Below are 13814 nucleotides of genomic sequence, written 5' to 3'. Positions count from 1 at the left end.
ATATATATATATATACAATTTCTGCAATAAAATATCAGTAAACAACAAAGGTTTACTAAAAGACTCAGAAAGAAGGATAGCAATGGGTTATCTGTTCTAATTTTTAATAAATCCCTGCCTTGCAAATGAGAATAAAAAAAAAACAAAATCAGTCCCACAAAGCCTGATAAAACAACATGGAAAAAATATTAGTTTTCTAACACATGCACACTTCTACAACCCTGGATCATACAGCACAGAATAAAATTCAGTCAAGAAATTTGCCTCTTTAACAAATCAAAACCAACAAATATGCAGTGAGTCAAGACTTTATGTTAGAGAAACTGCAGTCCTGTGACTGTTTTTGGTTTTTCTAATCTTTACTCTCTTGGTCCACTGTGCTTTTTGCTCTTTAACATTTTACTGCAAGATTTTTCGTTGCTCTGTCCCACCCCTACTTTCATTTTAAAGCTATCTATGTTTTAATATTTCCCATTTTGCACTCTTCCTTGTATACTTTTGCACTCTTCCTTGTATACTGAAGACAAATAAAACTATAATAATACTTTTTTTTGCATACATCTATTACAGGATTTCCTGGGTTCATTAAACATACTGTGTTTCCACTGCTGAAAATAACAAGGATTAAGTAATACACTTCAAGTTTTATTCCCATTTGGTTATGATGTTCTCAGTCTCTGGAAAAGAAGCTCACACAATGTAGATTTAAAGAGCAATTAAGTGTCTATTGTCTGAACTTTTAAGTTTTCCTTTCTACAGAGTTGAGTATTTGCTTTGGTTTTAAAAGCTCTTCACAGAATTTTCAGAATGGTGCAGAAGTACATTGCTGTGAATTATTAGATAAAGCTTTAGAAAACTCTTCAGTTATGGCCAGTCATCTCATGATCACTTCTGCTGCTCATTCCAAGCATGATTCCTCTCTGTACAAGTGAGACTGGCTGAAAATGCAGAAATATCCCTGAAATTTGAAGATTTATCTGTAAATTGACACCTGTGCAGCACTTGATCATTGTACTCTCACACCTTTTATATTTTTCTCTAAGTTCATCAGTCTGATTCTCTCTCACACTCATGAACAGATCTGCAAACATCTTCTGTGTCATTTCTATCAAAGCACTATCCAATTCACAAAATTTTTCTTTAGTTTTACAGGCATTATGAGCTCCTGACACCTCTCTGCCAAGTCTGAACTTTCTTGAATGCATCATGGGCAAGTACTGGAAGCAGAGAATGTGACTTTGCCCCTATATTGAAGCAAGGTACAATGCTTTCATATACATCATTGCCTTAATGTAGCAATACTTAAAAATTCTAACAACTTTGTTCTTTGTCCCATATTCAAAGTTTTAATGTCAAAGTTTATGGGTGACTTATACTATGCGACACATTACCTATAAGGCTGCAAATCATGTCTGTTCCTGGTCTGTCCTCCCATGACAATTTCAGCCACCGCTTCCAAGCACGGTGCTCCTTGCTTCTTGTTAGCTATATCTTCCAGGGCAACTCATGAAAAATGTATTTTTCAACATATTTTTTAGAAACATATAATTGATTTTTGTTTTATTCATATAACAAAACCAGACATACTTGCTTCTGAAGGGAGAGATGTCACCAGTGATGGGACTTACCCTCTCTTTTGAAATAGGTAGTAAGATATCAAACTCAGTATGCATGTCTCAGGGATCTGCTCTCTTTAGCAAGAGGTTTTTGGTAAGATGTTTAAAAAGTCCCCAAACACTACACGAATAAAAACTTCTATGTGCCCTTCTAGTGGAGCGATGATGTGCTCTATTGGCACATCTATGGATTATTCTGGGCCCAAAAGACAGTGCATTAATTTTGGGACTGATACATTGGTCTCCTATGATTATACAGGTTCTGTGATATTGTCCCTCTTCAGTGAATACACAGAAGACTTGATTCTTCTGAACTTCATTCAAGTACCACTTGCAAGATTGTTTTCCATTAAAATTATATGTTAGGGAGAAGATGAGCTCTGTAATCAGTGCTTCTATGTGATACTGACTTTATACCGGGCCTCTTTCTTTATCACAACATACACAAATCACAGCAGTTTCTTAAAAAATTGAAAACAGGGAAAAAAAAAAGGCAACTTAACAGGTTCTGACCCCCTTCCTTCAGGAACCTGTGCCTTTGCCACAGGTCAGCTCTGGGATGGCCCAGGAACCTGAGACCCACAGAGAGTTTTGCTGTATGAAAGAAAATCAGGAGCAGCCCTGTGGGCTGGGGATGATTCTAATCATTGTCATTGAACTTGCTCTGAAATTCTTGTTCAGATACTGTAGTTTTGTCCCTCTGTCCTAAAAGGACACTGCCTCTGCTTGCCTTGCTGGCAAGCTGTCTTCCCTTGCAAAGCACCCTACTCTTGTGTCTCCATATACCAGCTTTTTCCAGTGGTGCTGACTCAGAAACATTTATCATTTCACGCCAGAAAACCTTTTAAGTAAGCAGAAGAGGAGGCATGCATTGTCAATTAAGCTCTAAATTTGTTTTTCTGGGGAAGAATATTGGTTTTTAAAAAAGACCTCTTCAAAGCTTTTCCATTATACTTGATGATTCAGCTCAGGAGCACTGAGTAATGCAGACTATATTGTGCATCTCAGAAGCTGTTTAGAAACAGATTGCATATATGAAATATGTGGATTTTATTCCACCTGTATTGATATAATTGCCTCTGGCCCATTGATTTAATTTTAAAAATCCATTAGAATTGACTTTATAGTTATATAAGCCATGAATACAGAAGAATATCTACCTTAATTTGTTTACTTATGAAAGTGGTGCTATTGGTATTGGTATTGCTATTGATGATCATCAAGCTATCAGTATTATGAAATATCAGAATCAGCACATTCACTTAAACAACTAGAGAACTGTCTGTATGATTCCTTTTACAAGAAAATGACACGTAGAGATGAGTTTAAAAAGTGTTTTTTACTTCACTTGCCTAGAGCAACACCTTTGCTTGTTTATCTTGCATAACCTATTTCCACACGTAATTGCACGATTTCCATAAAGTCAATGACAATTATTAGCATCGAAATATGTCACTGCACACTAACCCAAAGGAATATGGAGCAATACCTGAAGTGCTGAGTTATATTCTCTGATGTTACATATAACTATGTAATAGGCAGTTTGATAGGACTCACAGAACACCTATTTGTTTAACTTCTGTTTGTGACAAGATACTTTTGACAGACTATAACAAATTTCTGCAATGAAAGACCATATAGCATTATGGTCTGAGAGGGAGAGATCAGGGATATCCTCAGTATCATTAGGTGACTTGCACAATTAATACATGAAATGTGTTCTATTTTATTAATAATTTTTTGTGCCCTCACACCATCACTAGTGTCACAATACAAGCATAAATTGCCTCATTTTGCATGCATACTTCAGAATTAGCTTAAATCAGTTTGTGGAACTGAACTAAGGAGTGATTTGAAGGTCTCTTGACAAGGGCTAATGATAAATGGTAATGCACTCAGTTTTGAGAAGCTGAAAGGGGGTATATTTCCAGTATTCATGTTAAATTTAGTTTTGACATCTTCATTTACATTCTGCAAAGGGGAATAGAAAACATGTTAATGAAACTGTCACATAAACTGGGAAATGTTGCAATAAAAACAGAGAAACGGCACAAAGAGAAAAAAGGATTTGAAACAGAAAATAAAACGTGTTCAGAAATTTGCAGACCAGAACAAATAGGAATTTAATATTCCCTTCAATGCATCCAAGGGAAACTTCAGCAGAAGAAAACAAAAAACACCAATTGCCAAGAGAGCTTTAGATACTGAGTTATATAATACTAATGATGATTGATTTTTTTTTTTTTTTGCTTATGGAAATACGGAAATATCTATTCATCTGTGGCCATTCATCACTGTGTGTTTGGATCACCTTATCTGTCCTCACATAGCAGGAAAACAATATTTTTGTCTTAGAGTCATCATTAAATGTGACCAATTTCTCAAACATATTGTTATATCCAAGAAAGACATTGACATAGTAAATTGTGATGATTGACTGATGAGGAATACTAAAATAATCAAAGGTCTTTGGTTTAGATAATTAGTTTTATGGGAGGTCATCAGAGAAGTCTGAAAATGTCCACTGAGGAATTTTAAGGAAGAAGGATGTTCCAGTTTCTGCAAGTAGGTAAACACAACAGGGAGTAAAAATGATAAAATTGTGAAAAAGAAAATTCAGAACCAACACTTCTTTCCAAAAGTGAGGACTATTGAACTTTGGGAATTGTCTCTCACTGAAAAGTAATGAAGTTTCCATTACTCTGGCCAACTTGCATTAGTCGAGCCAGTCCGATTTTACAATAGGGAATAATTCCAATGGCAGGGAGATGGACTAGATGACTCTAAACACTTTTTCTATCCCTAGTTTTTACAGCACAAAGGATATAATCTTGAAATACAAATTGCAATGGGAAATGTGTTCTTCCTAATGGTTACAGATAAAGGCAATTTTCAGACAACATCCTCTCCCTTTTATGTCTCTGCTCTAAAGAGACATTATCACATAGGTTTTTAAGATAAACTAGTAACGTACACTTTAAAGGAAAAAATAATACGTGGAAAAGAGCACTAAAAAGAATCACATTGTGTCTAAAACTACAAATAATTTTGCATTGGCAAAACCAACATATTTTTTTCATTTAAAACAGTTATAGACGGTGCAAGTGAAAATTACATATATCCCATGCAAATTCAAAGGAGTATAAAGAAAACAAAAGAAGCAGGAAAAAAAAAAGAAGAAAAAAAAAAAATAACGCACTCAATCATAAATTTAATTTGGTTAATGGTACAATACACCTAAAATCTCTATATTTTGAAGTTTTTAATTCAACTTTTTTTTTCAATAGCAACTATTACACCATACTTGGAGAGCATTGAATACATTTTGGGTTGTGAGGAGATAAAGACATTTATTTCACTTTTGCAAAGCCATGTTTTCTTCTTTCTTTCAAATGCACAACAGACTCGCTACAACACAGGGCAATGAGAAAGGTACATTGCCTTTATGTCTGGGACTGAAAATAATGACTATATTTTGTTACTAGGAGCCACATTGAGGGCACATTAGATCACAAATAATCTGCAGTGAAATCCAGTAGGTTTTTCTACTTTGATGCATCTTTTGTATCCTTATGCTTGCCTGCATATATATATGTATAAAGTGCACATATGTGTATATGAATAATAATTCAACCATAATATGTAGAAAATGTATTTAATTACACATAATAAATGTGTATGTCATATATATGGCTGAAATCTACTAATAGTTCGACACAAATCTAACTAATTTGGTATCACTGTATATTAACGCAGAATCTCTGCCAATATTGTCACCGATTTCCATAATAAATTCCTTTATTTCCATTAGCTCAGTTATTGAAGAATAGGCTTGGAAATATGATGCACATACAAAACCATGACAGCAAAGGCATCCAGATAGAAAGCATTCCATATGATGGGTCTTAGCATTTCAAACACCTTCCTCAGCCATGTTTTATGACTTTGTTCTGATCTGTTACAAAAAAATTTCTTGTTTTTTGAGCTTGTGGAAAAGGGGGGCTCACATGCAAGTCTAGGTGCAAATGCTGGTTTTATATTTAAGTAGTGCAATAAAGAAGTAAGATTTGGCATAACTCCTTTAAGTTCCAACAGTCAAGAGATACATCAACATGTGGCAAGTACAGCCATATTCCCATTAAAATATGGATTTATGACCGTTCACTTTGGCTATGATGATAAATACGGAAAAAATGCACAAATGTAAAGAAACTACTCAGCTTGCAGAAGGTGACAATGTGTTTTGTACTCTCATTGGCTGTTTAACAAGTTATTCTTTTATCTGAAGAAGACAAAAGGATATCAGGTCAATGGAAGAATGATAAATAAGGAACAATTAATCCACCTTAATGCAAAAGGTTTAACTTGCAGCCTTTTCATGTTCCTTTATCTTTTAAGCTTTTCTGAAGCTTCACCAGATCTTCCATCCATATAAGGATATGATTCAGTTTACTGCTCTTACCATCAATTTCTTGATCCCTCTTGGACTAATCTTTGGAAAATGCCTGCTGACATTATCGAATAGAGTGTGTGACATTGAAGAGATAAACAGAAAAAAGTAATAGTGGCTAAACTAATTAAAAAAATTGGAGGCACACCCCCTGTTAAAACCGTGTTAAGAAAAAAATTGATGAGGCAATGAGAAAACCACAGACCACCATGCACGGTGTCATTGTTACTTCTAGACAGCTTGAGTCATAAGTTATTAAAATGTCTGTAGCTATCCTTTACGACTGTAATGAAACAGAAACATGCTGCAGTAGGTAGCTTCTGGCACAAATTCTTTGTTCAGAACACCTATAAATCTACATGGTGCTTACCATGCTTCACTCATGCATAAGGATGCAGAGGTCTAACAAATAAGTTAAAAGAGCCTTACAGAAAGCATTTCCATCTTCAAGACTATGCAATATTTATTTATTATTATTTATGAAGACTACAATGTAATCCATTATGAAAAGGACAAGTAGATTATTTTTGCTACAGGCACAATGTGCAAAAGTATCTCAAGGTCTTCAGCTTGCCAAGGTGTAATCTATTTGCCAAGTAGATGATCCATTTATACATAAGAAAGCAAGTACTTGATCATTACCCAAGTCTCACTAGGTTATCTACAAAATTATGGTTTTGTAACAGATTTGTCTAAAAACACACAAATACTATCAGAATTAATAATTCCAAACTGACCAAAGCCAGGAATATTAACTTGGATTCACTGTGGTGAAGATGATTGATCACAATTTTTGCTGTATTAATCTTGAGTGATCAGAGACAAATTTAGCAACAATACAGAATATATACAACTGCCCGAGTTCCATTTTAATTTGTAGTCTCCTGTTTTACAGAAGAGATTTCTGTTAGCTAATACAGGTCTAGAAAAAGTAGCCCCCGATTGTGCAGGCAATAAACTATAGCAGTTAAAAACTAAAGGCTTCTACAGGTGTGTCAGGAAAAAAAAGGAAGACTAAAGAAAGTGTACCCTCCTTGATAAACAAGTTTGGCAAACTAGTCATGGCTAGGCTTCGCGAACAAAGATTTAGGAAGGCTCTATCCACATTTGTTACAAGCACGCTGGTGGCTTATGAGGCCAATACGAGATAGACATGTCCGATTGCAAAAGGCACAGCAGAAAGACTCTTTAGGTGGTATATTCTGCAAGACATGGTTCTTTCTGCGTTGTCTTTTCTCCTCGAGAGTGATCCTGCGTGCGTTCTCAGAGGAAACGGCAGCGTTATAGATGGTGTGTCTCCTGGCCTCCCGATTGGAGGCCAGAGTAGACCAGTTATGTTGATCAATATGGCCAAGGCTGAGATGTTGTTTCAGGGAGTCCTTGTATCTTTTCTTCAGGGCTCCTTTCATGCGGCAGCCAGTGGCAAGTTCACCATAAAGCAAGATCTTAGGGAGGCGGTGGTCCTTCATCCTGGAGACGTGCCCTGCCCAGCACAGCTGTGTTCTCATCAACATGGCCTCAATACTTCTGACTGCTGCTTGCTCTAGAAAAGATGTATTGGTCACAAAATCTGACCAGTGGATGTTTAGGATTGTACGGAGGCAGCGTTGATGGAAGCATTCTAGGAGACACATGTGGTGGCAGTAGATGACCCATGATTCGGAACCACTGGCAAACTAGTAACAAGAGACAAAAAGGCTGAGGTACTCTGCAATGGTTTTGCCTAATTCTTCACTGACAACCTCTCTTCCCACAACCCTTGGGTGGAGGAGAAAATTCTCTCCCTCTGTGAGAGAAGATCAGGTTTTTGAGCACCTGAGGAACCTGAATATATATAAAGATATTGGACCAGATGAGATGCATCACAGAGTCCCGAAGGAACTGGAAACTCCCCATGATATTTGAAAAGTCATGACAGTCAGATGAATGTGACCTGCCAGCCTCACCTCTGTGCCTGGGAAGATCATAGGACAGATCCTCCTGGAAGCTTTGCTAAGGCACATGGAGGATGAGGAGGTAATTCAAGACAACCTGCATGGTTTCACCAAGAGAGAGTCCTGCCTGACCTACCTATCTACATTGGTGGACAAGGGAAAAGGTACAGATGTCGTCAACCATTCTGATTGTATTCTGATTTTCGTGGGATTTCCATCAGCTTCATCAAATGAGAAAGGAGATGTGACATGTTCTTCCAGGTCCAGACTATGGAGCTGCAGAACTTAATGAATATACATATGAAACTTAAAGCCCTTTAACCTAGCTTAGATAAACCAGTCTACTTTTATCGTAAGAGAACAATACTGAGGATCAAAGCTGCAATGCACAGTGTGGATCTGCTTCTCTTCTTCATTAACACTAATTCAGTCTGGAGTTCCTGCCAATTCCTCTTTGAACTCTTACCTTTACTATGATGTCTGCAGACAGGAGTCAGAACAGAGGCAAGAGCAGATCTGCTGGAGTTTCTTTCAGCATGAAAAACCACCCTTAATTTTATTTACTGTAATTTCAAAGGCACAATTTAACATTCTAGAGGTTAGCACAATGCATCTATACAGAACTTTCATTCAAAGTTGTCATATTATAATGATAATATTTCTAACCTATAATTAATAAAATGACAATCACTCAGCAGTATACTAGCTGATATTTTCTCTTGCATATATATTTCTTGTTTGCTCACTACTTTATAGAGCTTACTTGGAACTACCCTTTCATTAGCAATTTTTCTCTGATTTTGCATATCATTGTAGTCAAGCTAGCAGAAAAATGTAATTTAGAAAAAAATCCTGGTAAATATTCAGTGGAGGAAGATTTGATCACTGTCAGTAGAATCAATTCATATCTATAAAATATCTAATGTAATTTTCATTTAATTTGAATTTTCTATTATTTTTAAGTTGCAAATAAAATCTCATTGCATTTAAAAAATAATTTTGAAATTACAGTGTAACATTTTCATTAAAAAGGCTGGGTTTTCTTTTCTGCCTGAAATGGATTTTGTAAAAAGTGCTGCAATCCTGTAGAAGATATAATTTCAAAGACTCCGTATCTTTAAAATTTTTAACACTCAATTCTTTAATGTATTAATCACCTCTTCTCTTGACTGCTTTCCTCAGTAACTGATTCAGACAAAATTTTTCTCTCGCTGAGCTGCTTGACCATTCAGATACAACCCAAACTAAAAGGAATCTACGCAGTTGTTCTGCTTAACTAACACATACACTGTTGTGATAAGAGCAGACTTGACACTGTTTTGCCTGACCAGATCTTGCCATTTCACTGAGTTTCATTTCCTATCAAGACTTCATTAAACTTCTTTCTTACAGTTACGTGGTTTATCTTTCCAGTAGTCCTAATCAGAAAACCTCTAAGAATATCATATGCCTCATCACCCACGCAACAAATGAGGATGTTTACTTGCTCTTCTCAGAGTGCCTCTGATTACTTCTGTGATGAAAATCTCCAATGCTGTAGTACTTAGTGAAATGAAAGGATGATGTTTAAAAACACTTAATATTACATTTCCACTGCAAGAAGATCCTTATTTTGTCAGTATAAAAACAGTCATAAAAGTATATATCTGAACATATTACTTAAGAGAATAAATTTCTCATTTCGATTTCATATAATGATTCTACAGAATTTGACAGCAAGTCAGCCTTCTACCAAAAACAGACAAGATAAGCCAGCCAGCTGACAATCTCCATACTGACTCCTTTTCAGCCTGCAGTCTGAAGCCTATCCTTGGACTTGATAGACAAAACACTATTATATTGCGTTTTCACCTGTAAGGTACTTAAGAGGAATGTTGCACTGAATTGTTCAGATGGCTGCAGTAATCGTCCAAAGACAGTAGCATTTGAAAGAACAACTAAGAGGGAAAACGTTAATCTCAAATCAGGTGAAAGACTTGAGGTCGTCTGGTTTAACACTTGAACTGGCTATTCTCTCCAGAACATTCCAGGTTTACATCAAATGATGTTTGCAGTTTGTAGTCCTGCTGAAGTAGAAAAATATAACCAGAATGGTAATAAGTTAGATGTAATGACAGTATAGAAAAAAGTAAATATTAAGCCTTGCAGAAATCTAGCCTATTGAAAAATAAATACAAACTAATCTATAGGGTGTTACTGTGGTTGTGAATATACAAGCACGTTAGTGTTTAATTTAAACTTTTTTGCATCTCGGGTGCACTGATAGGGTTTTTATGCAGATTTGTGTACACCACTTCTGTGGCAAGGGAAGTAATTTGCCCAAGGAAAGTGATCATCAGTTCTGCACAGAGACACTGAAAGGGACATTTCTCAATAATGGTCCGAAGTGTCAGAAACTATCATAATTTTGTGTATTAACCCTCATATCTACCATATTGCTTTGCTGTGATGTTCTTAACAAGTATTTGTATACTAATAATATTCCTTTCTGTATTTCCTCCTTATATAAGAAGTTGAGAAAGCCAAATAATATTTTGAAAGTTTCTCAGGTCTTCCAATAAGGTTCCAAGAAACTATTGGCATAAGCATGTTAGCTTGAGAAAACAAGACAGTGAAATATCTGTGTATAAAATCATAATTGAATTTTCCCAATGTATGTTAAGCTTTCAGAAAACAGATACATAATTTCATTTGTAGATTAAGCCTTTGTTATGCCAAACTGTCAAAACAGTTGTAACTCTATTATAAATAATGTGTTTGTGTTTGGTAGTTATTTTCAATAGATCTCACCGAGCCATTATTTTAGAATCAGGGAGCATAAATAACTTCCAATATAAATCATATATAAAAAACCCCCAGCTTAATTAGAGTAATGCACTTCAATACAAGCCAGTGAATTGTATTTGGCACACAGTCTAAACTTTAACACTGATTAAGACGCTTGTTTGATGACATGCAACTGATCTTCTGTATTAAACTACTATATATTTATTGTGAGTATTGGACAATTAATTGGTAACTTTTTTTTAATTTCAAATACTAGACAGTTATCCAATTTTAAAAGATTTTAAAAGAAAACCTTGTTTTGCTTATTGTGATTGCTGTGTTGTGCAGTGGCAGTGAATTCCTACTATACTTAAAGAAAATCTGTGTCCCAAAGCAAAATTGTTACTCAAATCTATTAATTGCAATGCTTTAGAGTGAACTGATGGCTATAATACATTCAACTAGAATTCAGCAGAGCCCTAGAATTGATGATTTTTAATCTTGTTCACATTCTTTGCAATACATTGTCAATGTACAAGTTCCACAGTTAAATGGCCATGATTAAATCTTTTTTTGGTTAGTAGCACCTATTTAACATGTATTTTCCTTAACATTCCTCATCTTTTTCATGAGAAAGAGGATACAATACCCAGGTTCCTCTCATCTGGGAAATCACAAATTTCACTGGTAGGTTTCAGAAGACACAATTTATTGCAAAGAACAGTTAACCAGATAACTAACTTCTTTTTCACTTGTGCAATGGTTCATAGAAACCTTCATTTTAAGGGCACTTTTCAGTGCACTGACAATTCCAGTGTCCAAGATTCAAGAAATCAGTTGAAAACTACTTAAGTGGTTGCAGTGTTTAGACAAGAAACTGTAGAAACTGTGTTCAAACTTATAGGTCTATTTAGTGAACTCCAACTGGTTGTGTTACAGTTAACATGAATTTTTGCATCAGTATTGTCACCTTGGCTCTGGCTGACACTGCTTTAGTGTTTACACTAAATCTACTTTGGCTTTCCTACGGTGTTTGTATTGTCAGGAATTAGATTGGATTTTTTTTACATAAATCATCTCTTGCATAAAGACCACCAAGCACTGAAAATATATTCTTGCAAATTTTATCCTTCTTAAATAGTTACTAAAATCTGTTTAGGATCTCAGACTGTAGAGGAGTGCCTTTATCCTGAAAATTTTAGGAATGTAAAAATAGGAACTCATATATAAAGTTAAGAACTCATTAATCTCTCTGATTCTTCATTTTCCTGTAATTCTTTGAATACTTGTTTCAGTATCATAATGCTTGCAAGTGAAAATATTTGCATTCTTATACAAAAAATCTAAACATGTCCTTTTACAGATTTGCTCTGTTAACAAAAATCCTTCATAAATGAGAAAAAAAAGTCATCTTCTAATATACCTAGGGTTATTCTTTTCCACACATATGGCTTAAAATAGCTTGAACTTTGAATGTCCGTAGGTAGACACTGTTGCTATTTTCTTTCCAGGACACAGTGAATCAGTCATATGAATAAAAGTACTTTTATGAGAAATATTATCTCTATCCAACCTATGAACATTATTTACCTAATTCAGAATAGGTGATACATGTACTGATGCAGGAACTCAACATGTTATTATTTTCTCACTATAAATTAGGAAATATAGTGGTAGGTGGCCTATAGTAATATAGATTAACTTCCTCAAAATATTCCTTATATTATTTATATGTATATGTATTGAGAAAATTAACTGAACAGTAAAAACTCACTTGGATTTGTTATTGTTTTTAGGAGTAATAATTAAAAAGGGCATTATGATACTTGGGATTCAAGTTTTCTTTCTCCATTGAAAGAGTATTACACAGATATTAGAAAAATTTATTCAACTAACTAACCTTTGGGAAAATCCTGTTTTTACGAATAAGAATAGCTCTCAGTGCATATCACCATTTCTTATCAGTTCCTTGGATACTGAATTCCTGCCAGCTAGCTGCATCTGTGAAGGAAGTTTTGAATTTTACACTTAACCTTTGATTTCTGGAGAAAAACAGAATTCATTTCCCAAATTTTGAACCTTCATGTCAAAATGATTTCTTAAGTTCACAAGTCACCTGAATTTCACTGGAAAAGTAGCAAAGAAGTGGAAGCTCCCAGCTACCTATGCTGAAGGTAGCTTTCTTCCTCTTATCTCATCTTGGACTGTACTATCTCTAAGGTCTTTTCTGCTTCTTCCCTGGAGATGTAAATGCAGTCCTTTGGGAAATGATTCTATTCTTAAGGAAATAAACTCAGGCTTCTGAACCAGTGTGAAAGGACAAGTTACTATAGGAGAAGGATAGATCCAATCATCCCACTATAAATACAACAAAAATAATGCTTACTAGGTGTTACATTCTGTTCTTGATATGTGCTGCCAGTTAGAAAAACATACACAAGCCGGGCCTCTAACCCTTATATTTCAATGTGAGTAGTTCTGAGGACCTTTTAAAAGTATTTTTTGCAAAGAAAAGGACAGAATCAAGTAGGTTTTTTTGTCTTATGTGCATGATCTTTCATTCCAAAATAATTTTGACAACAACTATATTTAGTGAAGTACTTTTCTCTGTGGTTAAATGTGTGTACTTATTTAAATCCAGTGAGGTTCAGGAAAATATGATTTTTCCTCCTACACAATTTAACGATAATGCGTTTTAGTTTGTGAAGGCATATACATTCATACTTAATACTGAATTTTCATCCTGTCCCCCACTATCCTTAGTTTCCTTGTGACTAGTCAAACTATAAAAAACTAAATTATACCTCTGATTTCCCATAGCCATACACAAACACCTGGTTTTTTTATGTTTTCTGAGCTTCAATTTTATAGCTTTAGTTAATTCCCCTTAACTATCCCAAACATCTATATGTAGACACACCCCAAGAGATTGCCTGTTCATAAAAAACATGCTGCAGCCAGCTGCAGGATGCATGTGTTTTATCTACAGTGGACTGCTAATGATTGTCACTGCGACATTTTCTGTCTTTTGTCTGGTCTTCCCACCTA

At 35.2% G+C, this 13814-nt stretch overlaps 1 long non-coding RNA gene across 1 annotated transcript in view; it reads left to right on the top strand.

Moving 5' to 3' along the window:
* The window catches only part of LOC108506231, a 31144-nt gene extending 29217 nt beyond the window's left edge, over nt 1–1927 (top strand). Inside the window, exons 4-5 of the long non-coding RNA XR_001877723.1 lie at nt 1145–1259; nt 1876–1927. This is a non-coding gene — a long non-coding RNA (uncharacterized LOC108506231). The remainder of the gene's footprint in view (nt 1–1144; nt 1260–1875) is intronic.
* Nucleotides 1928–13814: the final 11887 nt, after the last annotated feature.

Source organism: Lepidothrix coronata, unplaced genomic scaffold (genome assembly GCF_001604755.1).
Source record: "Lepidothrix coronata isolate B3197 unplaced genomic scaffold, Lepidothrix_coronata-1.0 Scaffold6, whole genome shotgun sequence".
NCBI classification, from domain to species: domain Eukaryota; kingdom Metazoa; phylum Chordata; class Aves; order Passeriformes; family Pipridae; genus Lepidothrix; species Lepidothrix coronata.
The sequence above is the reverse complement of the archived record's forward strand: the minus strand, read 5'-3'. Positions and strand labels throughout refer to the sequence as shown.